This window comes from Caloenas nicobarica, chromosome 7 (genome assembly GCF_036013445.1).
Source record: "Caloenas nicobarica isolate bCalNic1 chromosome 7, bCalNic1.hap1, whole genome shotgun sequence".
Taxonomy (NCBI): domain Eukaryota; kingdom Metazoa; phylum Chordata; class Aves; order Columbiformes; family Columbidae; genus Caloenas; species Caloenas nicobarica.
In genome coordinates, this window is record NC_088251.1 from 11,873,349 (window position 1) to 11,890,285 (window position 16,937).

Here is a 16,937-nt window from a genome sequence, read left to right on the forward strand (position 1 = left end):
TATTTTTACAAATTATATTGGTGAAACATAGCAGAACTATCTCTGGTTCCAGTCCATGGGGTTTCTCCATCTATTTGGCTGTGTAGTAATTGCAGACAAGCTGGACTGGAGCTGATATGTAAGAGGAAAGACAACCAATGCAGTAGTTTCCAATTCATAAACAGAAAGCAAAACACCCTTTATATGCTGCTATTTCAATCTCTTTCATATCTATGCAGTCACTCTTCCTTTTGCAAAGCTGGGTAAAATCGTACATATCTTTTCAGAGGGATATATATATTCTCTACTAATCACAAAGAAGAATGAATGTATTTGGGGCTGAGCTTGGGTTAACAAAAAACTACTGTAGTTGAGTGAGTTATTCTAGCTTGAGATCTGAACTCCAAGGTCTTCAGATCCAGGTCCCAAATACTCTTGCACCTGCAATTTGGGAATTACCCAGACGAACATTCAAAGTTTATTTTACTACAGAAAGAGGGACACGTGTCAATAGGTCTCTCTTGAAGGACATGGTGAAACACCTGGAAACCATGCGCTGTAAGAATGCCTATTTAAATATATATATGCATATACTAGTGGCATGTTTGTGCAGCGTAAGCTGATGATTGTTTACACCAAAACATAGTGTCTTGCTTGAAATTGTCCTTTTTTTCTGATTTCTCTAACCTATTGAATAATAATTGGGCAAAACAGAAAAGGAGAAGCCTACAATTAATCAGCTTGTGTCATCAATAGTGATAGCAAAGCCATCTGTTGAGTGCAATCCTGCCGGTGGCTCCTGTGCCTCGAAGCACAACACAGTTCTCAGCAGCAGTGAGCTTTTCTTTCTTGTATCAGAAGCTTAGCGAGGCTGGGGGAAAGTAGGACATCAATGCATGAGCTGTTCACTAAGAAGGTTCAGAGTCCTTTAGGAAGGCCAAGGGCCACTGGATGAGAGTCCACATCTGCATGTGTGCACCAGTATTGTCAGTGAATACTGTGCTTTCCACGGAGCTGGAGCAATCAGGGCAAGGAAGGTTCATTTTTGCCTCTTGTCATTAGGATGTACCATTGAGAGTCCATGTGTACTTAGTACTGAGAAGTTTTGTGCTTGTATGACAGGGACAACTTGAGAGAGACTTGTTTCCTGGTGAGCAAGGAATTAATTTTCAGCTTGACTTCCCCTTATGAAGGCTTGGAGGAGGCATGTGTGGATTCAAGAACTTTCCTATGCTGGCTGGCAGCCTCTCCCTGCTATTGCACTGAGTCATTTCACTGGTGACATGCATTGAGTGGTGGGTGAAGATGTGTCCTGTTGATTATGAACATCAGTTGTAATGCATTCTAAACCAATACAATGCTTTACCAGTGTGAGGTAAAAAGCCTTCGTTCTCTCTTTCACTCATTATTTCCCCCTACTCCCAAAATGAGTTTTTTCTGTAAGGAAGTTGCAGGAATTTCCCTAGCATGTATTTTACTGTGTGCTGAGTAGTTGGGTGTGAAGATAAAACCTCTTTTCAATGATGTTTTGATCTGGATAGATAGTGTATCTATGAGAGGTGCTGAGTTGGAAAGTAATAAAAATTCAGCCGTGTATTGTGTATTAAATGACTTCATAAGGAGAAACACTGATATCCAGTCTTCTCCAAGGTAGAATTATTGCAAAAAAGACCATGTTGTTCATTCTACTAATTTGTTTTTACTACTGTATTTCCAGACTGTGTACTTATCTGTGTATGTGTTCCCATTCATTTCCTTCTGTTTTTCCTTCAAGCCTGAGCTCCTGGCATCAGGTGACTGCTCACAATCTCAGCTTTCCTGTGGTGGGAGAAAGCCCCAATTCCCAGTTTTCAAAGCTGAAGAGAAGATTGACTGGCTCCAACTATTGTACAGATGAGAAAACCCAAACATAGATTCTTCACACTTGAGAGGTTTTTTTTTTTTTTTCTTTGCTTAAAGTATGTTGGCTAGATAGACAAATCAGGATGGGATGGAAGGGGAATTAGTGTGGGGTGGATTTCTCCATGAACTGGATGTGTAGATGCTGATTTGTCATACTGAAGGCTGAGGTTCAGATCACTGCTCTGATCAGGCCAAGCAGAACTTTTAACCTGGCATTCCTGTAAACCAGCTTGAGTATTGACTGTTGACTTACATGATTATGCTGCCCAGCAATTAAAAAAAAAAAAGAAAAAAGTTATCTTTGCGTTCTGCTGGTGAACAAAAGCAAATTTAGTTTACTTTTGATAAAACTAGAGGGGTTTTGCTCTTTTATGGTGATAAAGCTACAAAGTTGCTCACTCTCTCCTAAGGCAGAACACAAGGAGAAGAGACACCCCTTTAGTTAACTGGAAACCAGGTATTTCCCATATATAAGGGAGAAACACAGCTGGGAGGAAAGAACACAGACATTGGAATGTGGTCTGAGGAGATGGCAGGTTCCTTGTCACTGATTAAAAGCTGCCAGTCTTCCCCAGTGGTCTGACTGCTGGTCTTGAGTCCCCAGGAGATATTTGTTAAGCTGCAAGCTTTAAAATTTGCACAGCACTCGGCTGGGCATCGTTTATCTCTGGGGAAGAAGGGTCTACATTGTTCTTTTACATTTGAATACAGAACCTTTTCTAAATAAGCTAAAATGGAAACAGGAGGCCAGAAGAACTTGTGTGCTAAATAACTCTTCTGTAAGACAGGAGGATAAAAGGAAGCTGTAGGCAGGTCTGAGCTACCGTTATGCTTTACCGACAAGTCATTGTGTTCTTACTGATAGTTTGGGTGTGTTTATTTCTGTCCTTGCTTGTAGGAAGCAACATATAGTCTGAGAGCTGCGGAATGGGAACCAGAGCTGTGAGCCCCAGCCTTCCTGCACACAGCTTTGCGAAAGCAGCTTCACCATTGCATGTGTGGATAATGGGGTTATGTTACCTGTCTGCAGTAAATGAGCTGGGAGGTTTCGATGAAGCTGGCTACTTAAAAACAGTCCTGAAAGAGTCAGAGTGGAAACACAGCTGCATAAACTTACAATCTCTGTCCATGGTTGAAGACTAGCACATCTGACCTATGCTTTACCAAGACAAAGTTATGGTCTATTCTCATCCAATTCCTAACAGGACATTGAGAAACCCTTGTATTATCTTTGTAGGCAGGGTGAATTGTCATCTTTGGGTCAGTTTATGACATCTTGAGTTTGGATTTTGCCTGAACAGAGATTGATGCTTGCAAAAGGGTAAGAAATGAGATTCAAAACCATTCCTCTAAAATAATCAATTATCTTTCCAAGGAAGGAAAAAATCAATGCAGAAGGTGTTTTATGACCGTGGACTCTGTGGCATTGCTTCTCCCATCTGGTGGTTCTTCCCAGCACTAGAGGTAGCAGCAAAGCAAAATCTTTATGAACCTCACTTGTAACAGTTATTTCTTTATGAAGATATGAAAACTTTTTTTTCTAATTGTTTGTACCTTCTCAGCTCCCCTGTTCTTGTGTTTTCTGGGAGGTGAGGGAAGCAGAAGTGCAGCCTTTTTTCCTTCTTACTATTGTACATGGTAGCACTGCCTAAGTGGAAGCAGCACCCTTCCATGTGAAGTTTTTTGCACAGTTCTTCCTCAAAATTAGATTTCCTTGCTAGAGTCTTCAAGAGGTAGTCTGCTTTTTTCCTACCCTGCCTCCAGCAATGCCCAATAAATGACAGCTGTTATCAATGTTAAACTCTCAAAAAGAAACCTACTGTCTTTGGGATAATTTTTTGTTCTTGCCCTGCTATAGAAATGAGCTTATTCCCGAAGTTCTGATGACTTGCCATATTAATACCTAGTTAAAAATGTAAGTTTTATATATTAGGCTATTAAATTATTGGCCCTTTCCAGTAACCACATCTGTGGTTTGCAAGACTCTGACCTTGTTTTTCTGTGAGCAGTGTGCACTGACTACAGGCATTGTGAAAATATAATTTTTTTGCTTCCCTGCCAATGCTCGAGTGAGGATGTGCTCTCTTGTTATGAGGCAGCATAACATTTAGAGGCTAGTCACGATGAAGGTAGTAAGAAAGAAACTTAAAGACCTCAGTAAATTTCCCTTCTAAGTGTTCCCTTTTCAAAGGTAAATGGTCTTATTCTTTGTAATCTCTGTGTGTGTGTTAACAGCTTTCACAATGCTAACTCTTTTGTAAGAAAAGCACATTACAATGCCAGTCTGCTTTATCTCTGGTAAAGGAGCCAAGGGAGGAAGAAACCAATACGTTTTTTATTTTTTCTTTAAAGTCTACCACCTACTCAGCACTCACGTACTGTAAATTAAAGATGTGGATGTTACTCAGAGAAGCAAGTGTGATGTCACAAGTGTTTTAATAGCCTTTGATTTATTTCCCTAAGTGTTTTATTAAGATGATGCACAACAGCGTTTGGAAGCCAAATGCAGTCTTAGGAGAGACTCGGAGGAGTTATTTTCAGTCTCCTGACTTTTCTTCCTCAACACAGTAATTTGTTTGATTGGGGAAGAAGGGCCCTGGATTCAGAACAGGGATTCTGCTTCTTATTTAGTGTTTCTTTGTGAGTTAATCAGCCCAGTTTGTGATCTGAGTGAGCAGGAGTATGAATGAACTTACTGTGATATAAAAGAGCTGCATGGTTCAGAGAACAGGATACTGGCTGGGTTTGGGAGATTTGTGTTCTGTCACTGTATGGGCTTGTGGCTATTAGATGGTGAAATATTTGGTTAGGCATAATCAAGAATCAGCAAATTCAAGTGTATCAAAAGTCAGCTGCAAGGGATCCTCTTTTGGCAAGATATTTATAATGACATTCTGCAAGGTTAGTTCTAGGTGCAGTGATATAGGCCATTTTTGCCATTAGTCTGGTAATAAATCTGGTATAACTTCCAAGTTTTAAGACAAGTGGCATAGTGAATCATAAAGAGACCTGAGGTAGTCACAGTGAGCAAATGGATTACTTACTAAGCTGAGCTCACTTGAAGAAATGTGTTTTAGTCCAACAAAACATAACAGTAGGACAAGAGCTGAAGGGTTGTACTTACAGTACTATGTACTCTCTCCTTACAGCATTGTGAAGAGCTGCGATCAGCCAGTACATAGGAACTGGAATAGACAGAGAACTGAACACCATGTCCCATTGTGAAGGCGCCAAAATGGACTGCTTTGATCAATGGCTATGTAAGCTAAGGAGCCAGGAGCTGAATTTGTAAAGAAATTAAAACTGAGAAACATTTATTTTAAGACAATGATTTGGCATGAAAAACTTTGTGACAATGTGCAAAACTAGGATGGGATTTCTGTGCAGAATTGAAAGACAAAAGGGAAGTGCAACAATGCATTGCACAGTTTAGGGTGTTAATATGCTTCAGAAACAATTTAAATATGCTTACAGAGTATGGCATCTGTCGCCCAGAAAGTCACTGTATCCCAGTTATTGGAGGCTGGGAGAGTATTTAGAGGAAATACAAATTGATGCTTCCTGAGGTCTTCCACAGATACCTGTTGTTAATCATTGTTAGAGACAGGGCACTGAGCTAAATGAACTTCTGCTCTGACACGAGATGCACGCCTTGCACAGAACTCTGTATAGGTAAATGTACTCAATGGAAGTACATTCTGGGCCCCTCAGTTCAAGAAGGACAGGGAACTGCTGGAGAGAGTCCAGTGCAGGGCCACAAAGATGATTAAGGGAGTGGAACATCTCCCTTATGAGGAAAGGCTGAGGGAGCTGGGGCTCTTTAGCTTGGAGAAGAGGAGACTGAGGGGTGACCTCATCAATGTTTGTAAATATATAAAGGGTGGGTGTCATGAGGATGGAGCCAGGCTCTTCTCGGTGACAACCAACAGTAAGACAAGGGGTAATGGGTTCAAGCTGGAACACAAGAGGTTCCACTTAAATGTGAGAAGAAACTTCTTCTCAGTCAGGGTGACGGAACACTGGAACAGGCTGCCCAGGGAGGTTGTGGATTCTCCTTCTCTGGAGACTTTCAAAACCCGCCTGGACGCCTTCCTGTGTAACCTCACCTAGGTGTTCCTGCTCTGGCAGGGGGATTGGACTAGATGATCTTTTGAGGTCCCTTCCAATCCCTAACATTCTGTGATTCTGTGAAGTGTTGCTATTGCAATGTAGTTGCATCTCGTGTCTAAATTTGCTCATTTTCTTTTTGCTAAGGTAATCATTTTAGGTTAATTCATTCCAAATTACCCAATTCAGCACAAGGCTAACTTAGTGAAATGTTGATTTGAATTAAAGAATAGACATAAAATTAAACAGATCTGAAACACCTCCCTAAGGTCATGCACATAGCAAACACTTTAAACTGCAAGTGAACCAAGTTTTGTGTCTGTTTATAAGAATAGTGAGTTGGGAGGTGAAACAAAGGAAACAAAATCATGAATTGTGGAATAAGGCAGGCAAAAGACTGCTCAGGCCAGGTAAAAAAAGACAAGTACAGAAGAGAGGTGGGGGAGGAAATCTAGTTTTTTGAAGCAAAGAAGGTTAGACATGGTTAAGGTTAGAGGGGTTGCCTGAGTCCTCAGCTCTTTTGCTTATAGAAACTGGTATTAATTCACTGACCTGAGTCAAACTGCACCACTTTCCACTAGCTGTTGATCTGCTCCAGAAATGACTTCTGGCCACTAATATAAAAGCAGCAGCATCTTCTTGTTAAGCTTTTCTTCTTACTATTGATACTATTTTGATAGCTGCTCTTACTGCTTAGCTTTTTAGCATTACGAAAATGCAAAGTAAACAGAAAAGGTGGTTAAAAATACAGTAAGTGTAGCTATAAAGTCGATTCAATCTATGTCCCATTAGAAAATAATGGTCAGCATTGTAATAAGTATAAATTCATTGTCCAGCCACTCTATTAACATAATTTAAAAGGTGTTAGGTTTGGCAGTTGGCTTGTCTTACATTCAGTAGTTGTTCTTTATTGTTTCAGAAGAAACCTGCTGAGTGAATTGGTTTAGAAAGAAAATGGAATAAACCTCTCAGAGTGAACAAGGCTAGTTAATTTGCAGAATTTCTATTTGTATTGCTTGAAAAAAAACCCTTGTATAGAGAGATAATAACCTAGTTTTATGTGTGTGGATTATCTTTGATATACAGTAACTCCTGGAATGTTGGTTATTGCTCTGAAAAAAAAAAATCCAGGGGAGGGGGAGGCTGGGAATGGAGATTTTTTGTTAGTTTGATATGGAAGAAAAGGTAAGATCTAGAATTATTCATGAAACCGATTGCAGTGGCAGAGGAGCTGCACGCTGCAACTTTCTTCCAAACCAAATCCAAAATCCGAGTGTCTCGCTTAGCTGAGGGCAGGTCTGAGGCTATTTATTCCTGTTATAACAGCTAGCATTCTAGCCTTTTTTTGTATTATTATAAATAATCTTATCAAGTGTGTAAGAGTTGATCATTGAAGGAGGTGTGTGATACTTACTTGATGTAGCCTTCCAGCTAATACAGACTTCTGGCTCCAGGACTTTATAAACAGCAGAAGTGTTTTAATAGAGGTGTTTATTAGCCTTTGGTGGGTGTGCTTATGTGAGAATTATTTTTCCTTCATTTCAACCAATGTAAACTTTTAGTGTCCAGAATGGTAGACAGCTGAAAGGCATCAGGTGGTTGTTGGGCTACATCAACTGCAGTGAGAGCTGAATTAATGCTCGAGTGAGACGTTTTCTGTGCCTTCAGCCACCCAGTTTCTTTTCCCACATTTCTTTATATACATGGAGTCCTGCTGTGTGATGAAAGCAAATTCACCCAACCGTATTTTATTATAAAATGAACTTGCCACTCCCCATGTTAGACTGAGTGCCCTATGGAAATGAAAAAGAAGTAAATGATACAAAATTGCACTTGTGTGTAGCCTTTAGGGCAAGAAGCTCCATATGGCAGATGGAGTACAGTCTGTCTTTTGAGTTTTATTGATTGCTCTTTAAGCATTGCCTTATTCTTTTAATGAATGGAGAAAGTAAAAGGGATGCCTTTGGAAAGCTCCATTAAGCAGTAAGGAAAAATGCTGGTTCTTTAGTAAACTTGTGCTGCATAGTTTTGTACCATGCTGCTTACTAGAAAATGAAAGTATGGAAGAGTAAAGTGTGTGGTGGTCCTGGATGATATTTGGTTCTGTAGTGCTGCCAGGCTGGCTATATTGTTCCTACTACCTCAGAAATATTTTTCTCTTCAGAGAGGTGGCAACGACCTTGACTCTGAAGACCCAGCTACTTGGGGCATGTGACTCAGCACCTCAGTGACTCCTATTTCATTAGTATGCCTGAACCTACAATGGGGATCTTATTGGCTTGTTGATTAGTTTGATTTTCTGGATGAACCTAGTGATGACTGCTTTGCCGCCTTCTGCTTGGATGTGATGTAGAGAGTTGAATCTACATCCTCCTCTGTTTGATAGATCATCTTCCCATGAGAAAACTCACCCCCCCAAAATACCTGCAGAAGTCTTGGTCAGAGGGAGTTAAAATTCTAGCAAGCTGTGTGCACTCTGTTCTGAGAAAGAAATCTGAAAGTCAGTCTTAACTTCTGCAAAGCTTTGACATTCACCATCTGATAGGATGAGTCAGCCTCTACTGGCTGCAAAATATCTATTCACTGATTGAGAGGTAAGTTGGGGGAAAAGGGGAATTATTGCCAGTGTTACTCTCAGTGGTTCCAGGTAACATCATACGTGGAATGATGCCAACACTCACCGTGTCTACCCATCCTTATGTAGGAACTCTCCCTCACTGCTTAAAGATTGAACATTGATACCTTTTGATACCTGTGTTGTGTAACTTTAAGGACCTAATCTTGATGGAAGGATTTCTGTTACTTCAGAAAACACAAAAAATGTCATAGCTCAGTCTGGCAAATAGGGACAGTACACGTAGGATGTGTAGTATAAATTTGGCTGCATAATTCCATTCATTTTGGCACCTGTTTTATTTCACATAGGAACCAATGTCTTCTAGCTGCACTTAATGAGCTTTAATCCATCCAGGAAGCGGGGAGAGGATGCTGAGTGAATCAGCAACATTTCAGCTACCTTAGAGCCTTAATTTACATGTGTATTTGGCCTGTGCTTGACAGTCATCACATACATGCCTTAACAACAACTCACTGGGCATTGTCATCCTGACAGAATGTTGGGTTTTGCCCTCTTTTTGTTTTGTTTTTGGTTTTGTTTTTTTTTTTTTCCATGCTATCTGCAAGTACACAAAATTCTTATAAATTGAATTAGTATTTCTAAAATTGGATGCACCTTCCTGTTTGTGCACTTGCCAGTGATGTACCTCCTATGAAAGCAGCCCTTGCACTAGGACTGATGCAGCTGAGTATCCAGCAAGTCAGTTGAGCCTGATGCAGTGGGGAAGGAAGAGTTGCTGGCACATCAGGCAATGACTCACAGCTCACTGCCCTACTTCTTGGAGGAGTTCACACCATCTTCTGTTTGTATCTGATTCCTAGGAGAGACCTGAAGTATGTGAATAGAGGCTAAAGTTAATAACAGAGATTAGTGAACCCAGAGGGCTTTATGGAGAACCAAACTCAGTTGCCTCAATAGTGTGAATAGGCTTATTGTCCAAGGGATTGGAGATGCTAAGGCAGAGGTAAATTCTAAGAAAGAATTTGAGGCTAAAGGGCTCTTTTTTTAATATATATCTAATGGGCAACTGCTGTGCTGTGTCACAAAAATTAAATGCATGCAGGTGGGTAAGTTTGATCAATGGCCAGCTAGGGATGTTGACCTTGCTGATGTGTTACCAGGATCACTGTGCTATCTCTGGGAAACAAAAAGGAAAAAAAAAAGCGTCAGGCATCCCACAGTAACTGTTAGACTCTTCTGATCAAGCCTAGCTCCTGCTCTTCTGCAGCAAGGTGCCATGGCCTCTCTCTTGCTCTGGTGTAGTGGGTGCAGGTGGTTGCCCTGATATTTTTTTGTCACCAACTGTGCCTAGTATGTGACTGTAACATTGCTGTACAGCTGTGGCACAGACCTGTGGGAGATGAATCTCATCTGCTCAAATCATGAGCTGGCAGTAGTCCTGCCAAAAGGCTGAAGCTCGCTGCTGCTAATTCACTGAGCTTGCAGAACAGCTTCTTCAGAAACTCAGCTATATCCTAAATATCGCTCTGTAATGTCTAAATGCAAAAAAAAAAAAAAAAAAGTAAAGATAGGATAAACTGCCAAGAGGCCTAGATTCTTTGTAGGAACAGGGTTGGCAGCATAACTCTTCTACTGACAGACTCCTTCAAAAATGAGGTAGTTACACTCAAAGAACTGAACTTGCTGTCCTCTGAATCGGGCAGGACTTGTCAGCTTTATGAGCTGAGTTATTGCCCAGTGGTACAGTAAGGAAGATGCACTGTTAGTGTTGCCTTTCTGCCAGAGTCACCGAGTAGACAAGCAATAATGTCTTCATTTAGCATAAAAAGACTGTTCCATTAGTTGAAATAATAGACTAAGAATGGATTTGTCTGGAGATAGAGAGCAGAGAGCTAGTCCCAGTCCCCAGGCAGGGGTGTATGTGATTTACTCACTGTTTGTGTTCCAGCACTGTCATTTGCTGCACTCTAGGTTGACTTTCTGTGATTAATAATTTATTATGCTTAGTTACCAGTGCTTTCCCCTAAAGTAGACTCTTTACTACTGAGTTGCCCACCAGCACTGCAGATCAGATAGTCTATCAATTGCCAGAAGAATCACTTATACCTTTATACCTGTGTTCACTGCTAATTTTCTAAAGCAAACTTTATTCTTACCTGCTGATGCTTTTCCTGCCTTTTTTTTTTTTTTTTTTTTGCTTTGTCAAAGACTTGCAGTCCAGTAGGTCCCAAACGTGTTGTTTCTTCATTCCCTGGTTCGTTTTGAAATACACACATTTCTCATACAAAACCTAGCTCACTTTCTGAGATTTGTCATGGCCTTCCCTCAGAGCTACAGTTGGTTCCATCGCTATAAGAAAACCTGTCATCTTCAGCTACTGTGTACAATCACCTGACCTAAATGATTCTATAGGTACAAGGGCTTCCCTCTTTGCAGTTTTTGTTTGCTGATCCTTGGCAGTGAAGCTAGAAGAGCTAGTCCAGTCTTAGCTGTACCCTACACCTCATTTTTATTATCTATATCTTGTTGATAGTTGAGATTATTCAGGCTATTCCCTTTCCTTTCTTTTTATGGACCAGTAAATCCTTTTTGTTACATTGGAAAAATGAAGTTTCATTTTTATTTTAATGAACTGCTGCTGGGAGAGTCCTTCCCTTTTTGAACCCAATCACTTTGTCAGCTTGATTAGTCAAATTGCTGGTGAATCTATTACTCTCCCCCATAATCACGGGTGTAGTTGCGTTATTAAACATCTTTCTGTCCTACACAAAAGCAGAGTTCAAAGGGCTGAAGGAGAGCATCACCCCACAATAATAAGTAGTATAGTGGCTTAAAAAAGCTCTCTTCAGATTGAGGAGGCTCCTAAATTGAAATTTTGTGTCATTCAAGAATGACTTTATCTCAGTGTTTGCCCTGCTGTAGAAAGATTATTTGATAGAAACTGATTTCAGTATATTGGTGGTTGCTGCAATAACAGCCTCAACTCTTGTTTTAATGCTTAGCTACAAAAATGTCAGTACTTTAGCTCGCTATTTTGCTGTATGCTGTCCTTTCCTTCCACAAAAGCCTAGACCTTTCACATCTCAGGTGAATATCTTCCCAGAGCTAACTAATCTGTTCCTTCTGATTTCTGCCAGGAAATTCCATTCAGGTGCTTTTCTGAAAAGTTTTGCTTTGACAGGTTGGCATTTTCTAACATGAAAACGTCTGAAATATTTCCAAGTGACCCTGCAGATAACTGAATTTAATTTCAGTTTTATTACTGAACTTTCAATGTGTTTGAGGTCTTGTTTTGGTGTGGTTTTGTGTGGAGGTTTTTTGGGTCTTGTTTGTTGGTTTGTTTTTCCTCCAACCACGCCTTCCAGGCAGAAGCACAAGCCCATGAAATAATGAAGGTTGCTCAGACAGTGACAGTACAGATGTCAAAGATATTCTTTGAAGCCTCTCTAGGACTCCTGCAGAGCTTGGAAATTTACACCATGGTGAACCTACTTAGCTGGCTGGAAAAATAGAATTTCTGGTTTATGAGGAATTCTGCATTTCTGAAACTGTAATAAAACATGACAGTGAAAAACACTGTGAAACGTGTCACAAAACAGATGATGTCATTCTGCCAGCCAGCTGGCTAGGAAGGTTGGACATGTCCCTGGAGGATGTTTTGATTCTATCCAGGAACTGTCACCTGATGCAAAACATCCTGAGGGAAAACTTTATTTCCAATGAAAAAGTCTGTTAGGACCCATTACATTCTTGTATGGGTAGGACAGTAAGAGAAGGTCTTAGTGACTGTTACCAATGGAAGGCTCAGCAGCAGTGTGCCCCAGGATCTTGTCACTATGTGTTCTCCAGAGGTTACTCGTTCAAAGATTCAAATGCTACAGGTTATTTCCTGCTTTTTATTTGTGATTATACCAGTTGCAGGGTACAGAGAGGGTGCGGCAGAGGGGTTGCTTTTCTGCCCTTTTTGGGTTGAACTTGCTTTGGACTCCCACAGGGTGTTTTCCTGCCTCCTAGAAGGCTAAGTCTTGCTGCCTCCAAGGAAATGTGAACACAGGGACTTTGAGCACCACAAGATCCTGCTGAATCCATGGGAGTAGGCATATTCTGAGTCTGCTGAGCAACTTCAAAGCTCAGATGTGTGATTCACATCAGTTAAGTGTCTATGCACCACTTTTTTGCATGACAGGTTAATCTTGAAGCTCTTGTAAGTAGTTAAACTCAAGAAGTAAGTTCTTGGTTCAACAACCATACACTAGTAACAGGAATACTGTTTTGCATCCAGTTTTGGTCTGTCTTATCTCAAAAAGTGTGTGTTAGAAGTAGGGAAGGTTCAGAGAAGAGCAGTATGGATGGGCCAAGATATGGAGTGATTTGTGTGGATGGAATGACTGAGCTGCTCAGAAGTCTTTGGTCTGGAAACTGATGACTAATGGGGATATGTCAGAGACCTGTGAAATCACAAAAGTCTCAAGGAAGGCAAGGATTGCTTGTTCCCTCTCTTTTCTGTTACAGATATTAGACACTATGAAATAAATGTATCAGAAAGCAAATTCAAGTCAGCGGAGGTGTGTTAATTGCTTATGCTACTGTCAGTTTCAACTCTTTGTGATAATGTAAGATTGGAACCGGGAAACTTACCTGACTTGATCCTATGTTATATGTTACAGAGTTATAAACCTGGGAACCTGTGATTTTATGAGGTGGTGCCTTGACAAAGACTATGTAAAACTTGAGAGATCATGCTGCTGAGGCCGGCTTCAGCAAGGGTAGAAAATTCTCTCTACACATAGTGGTTTGACTGGAACTCTGGAGAAGAGTCTTGGAAAAACAAAACAAAAAAGTGGGTACTGGTTTTCTGTCCCACTCAGAGAAGAGAAGGCAGTACCTGCCACATGTGATCCACTCCGGATTTGTGGTAATGCTGTGAAGCCTTTTAATAGAGCAGATATTTTGTGGAAGAGTTGTCTAAGTGACTGGTGTAGGGCACCTGTCTTCCTAATCTGGAGGCAGGACCATCTCCAGCTATAGGGGAGTTGGGCTACTGTTGAGGGTGTCGCTGAGACAGCATGACAGGTATCACCTCTCTGCTTACCGTGCCACTGTCCTGGAAAGCTGAACCGCCTCTGGCAGGCACAGAAGCAATAATAAATCCTCATGGGACACACATATAATAACCCCTTTCTGTAGCACACAAGGTTGTTCCCACTGCATTCTTGTTGCTGCAGCCATTAGAAATGAGAAGTCTGACTTGTCAGGGGCTTGCCTAGACACTCCCAGCTCTGCCTTCCCAGCTTTCTGTGGTGTTGTCTGGCTCCAGCCCCAGTCCTTGAACAGTGGGGCAGGAATATTTGAGTTTTGCCCCACATGTCTGAGCTGCCTTTGGGCTTGGTGTGTAGGGAGGAGGCATCAGTGAACTTCCTCCCTTGGGCACCTGACACTTTTCTCTTTTGATTGACATGCCTCTGAAGCGGACTTGAGGACTGTTTGCACTTGAAACAAGTGGAGCAAATTCTAATTTGTCTGGAATGGGCCCTCCTGTTAAATGTTAAACTGACCTTTTCAAGAGAAATTTACTCGATAGTTCTAAGTGAAGCCCTGCTTTAAGCTAAACCTGTCACTACAACATGATTAAATTCACTTAAATGTACATCAGTTGCACATATTATTAATGGAAATTGAAATCACACTAAATGGTAACTATAAATTTTAAAACAGGGAGAAGAGGATGGAGATAGGAAAAAAAAAACCCACACATGATGTGAAGGTTAAGGTGTCTTATTCACCCAAAGATTAGATGGGCTGAAGAGATAATTTTATTCTGAAGCAGTGAAAAATCACTGACTACATTTTGTGTATTTACAGTGTTCCAATTCTAATCTACTAAAGAAGGGGGATTCAGTGCATTTTTGGCAGGAGGTTGATCTGTGGAGACATAGAAGAATTGATCGGAGTTGTCTGGTCTTATTTCACCTGCTACTGTACCTTTAAGCAACAAATGGTCAGATTTCTGGCAGTCAGTTTGACAGATGGTGGAGGTGTGTGTGTAGATAGTGCTGAAAGTGGGTTTTTCGACATACCTGTGACATACCTGCTCCTCAGTTGAACTACACATTTAAAATATTGTACCCATTCTTGTCCCCTTCCCTTCCCCACCATCCAGAACGACAGTTCCAGTGTTTGGCTATTGTGATGACTGTTACTTAATGTGCCTGTTCTAATTGGGCCTTAATAAATCAAAACTAAATTGAAGACCTTCCACTTATGGCGATTTATCAGTGACTTTCCATCAAGCAGAAGGACAGGACTTGGCAAGCATCTCTCAGACAGATGTCCAGGGACTTATGAAGGTTCTTTTTGAGGGTGTTATCTTTATGTAGCTGTATGACCTTTGTGATTCAAAGTGCAAATTTGAACCTTTTATAATTAATAACTCTTGTTCTACCAGACTTGGCTTCCACACAGGTGAGATTAGCATGACTTTTTGCCAGCTATTTTGGGACATAGAATGCTTGCATGTGGCACATAAAATACTCCATAAATATAGCCAGATAATCTCTTTGGGTTAGGAGCTGGGCGGTCTGCATTGTCCATAGCTTGGAAGTGAAGATTGATGGGGTTTTTTTGGTTTGGTGGGGTTTTTTTTCCCACTAATGCTGCCTCCCCTTCCTATGATAGGAATGTGAGTGGGCACATATAATATATTCCACCAGCTGCGCTCAGTGTAGTAGGATGCACATATTGCAGCCTGGTTGCATCTATTGCACTAGTACTTGCATGATTGTGTTAGCACAGAGCAATGATATGCCTGAAAGTGATGGACTCTGGAGGCAGGCTGCTGCATTAGACATAAATTTGGGGGTTTACACAGTTGTTGTGCTCACGTGTGATATTTAGGGGTCAGCGATGATGAATTTGCTGACTTGTGAGCATGTGGGACGACATACCTTTTATTAAAAGGAATTGGTGGTGGCTGAGGATGGTAGGTCTCTTATAAGAAGGTAGAAGGACTTTTCAGGTACTTGTCTGAGTTACTGTTGGTAGCATTATTTTAATGGCTCAATTGTATAATTAATGTCTTTATGCACCCACAACTTTGGAAGGACCTTTCTCATAATTTTAGTTCCAAATAAGTTAAAAACAGATGACCTGGGGGGAGGGAAAATCTTGTGGTCAAATTCCACTTTTTTTTTTTTAAAGGCACTTGAATATAAGTTGTGAGTAATGGACCGATATGGCCCATCAGTAAGGATGTTAGTATCAAGGAATCTTTTCAAGATGTTTCAATCTGCAGTCAGTATTTTCTCACAAACAGAAAATATAATTAATACAAGATGTTTTTGCAATGCAGGGCAAAATCGTAATTTGATCTTGTGCAAGATGTATCTGATATGGAATTTACAGCCTAGCTTTAACTTTTTTATCACTTAACAGTAACATAAAAGCAAGATCCCATTTTATCTGTAGCTGGCACTGACTTAAAGATGACTTTCAAAATCAAAGAACCAGAAGAGCTGAACTCATTTCTAGACCATCAGCCTGTCATTCCTCTATGTACAAATGCTGGTGTATCAGTTTGCTAATAGCCTCTTTGAACACCTCACCTTGACCACGTCTTGCTCTATTTTTAATACACAACACATATGCTCCTGACCATTTTTTCTGCAGAGTGATTGGGGGCATACATTCTCCTCAGGTCTAGGAAATGGTATTAATCTTCTGCTGTGTACTTTCATTTCATTTCCTGTAAAAATCCATCTTCCGCTACTGGAGCTGACCTGAGGTTAGATGTCAAAGGAACAAATTACTGTCACCTGCTCGATACCCTAAGAGTAGCTATAAATAGCAAGCTTTATAACCCCACTGATCCTTGACAATACATAGTGATAAATATGCTTCTACCAACCAACAGGAAAAAATAAAGCTGCATGGTGGCTTAGGGTGATGGATATTATTTGAAACTGACACAAATGGTACAGGTCCATCATTCAAATAGTTTTTAAAAGAAAAAAAGTAATAATCCTTGTATTTGCCTGCTTTAGAGCTTGCTCTAGTGATTCTTGGGTACAGTAACCGAAGTAATCTACTAACACAGCTTTTAAATCCAGCAACAGCAAATTCTTTCTTAGGTGATGTGGTAGGGTAACAGTCTAGTGAACAGCTTAGCCTGTTCACTACTAGGACCCAGAGAACTAATCGAAGTCTTTTCAATGGAACGATTTTCTGCTAGGAAATGCAGCATCAGTTAGATATATCTTCTGCAATATTTTAAAAATGAAATCTTGACAGAAAATGTCAGAATGATTTGAAACTGAAAGTGTGTTTCATTTTGATTTTCCCCTTGTTTAATTTGAGTTTTTTTTCTATGTGGGGT

The 16,937-nt window shown here is 40.6% G+C and overlaps 1 protein-coding gene across 1 annotated transcript in view; it reads left to right on the forward strand.

The window, feature by feature from the left end:
• Positions 1–16,937, forward strand: part of SORCS1 (sortilin related VPS10 domain containing receptor 1) — a 288,127-nt gene that overhangs the window by 95,491 nt on the left and 175,699 nt on the right. The gene's annotated exons all lie outside the window — the stretch shown is intronic.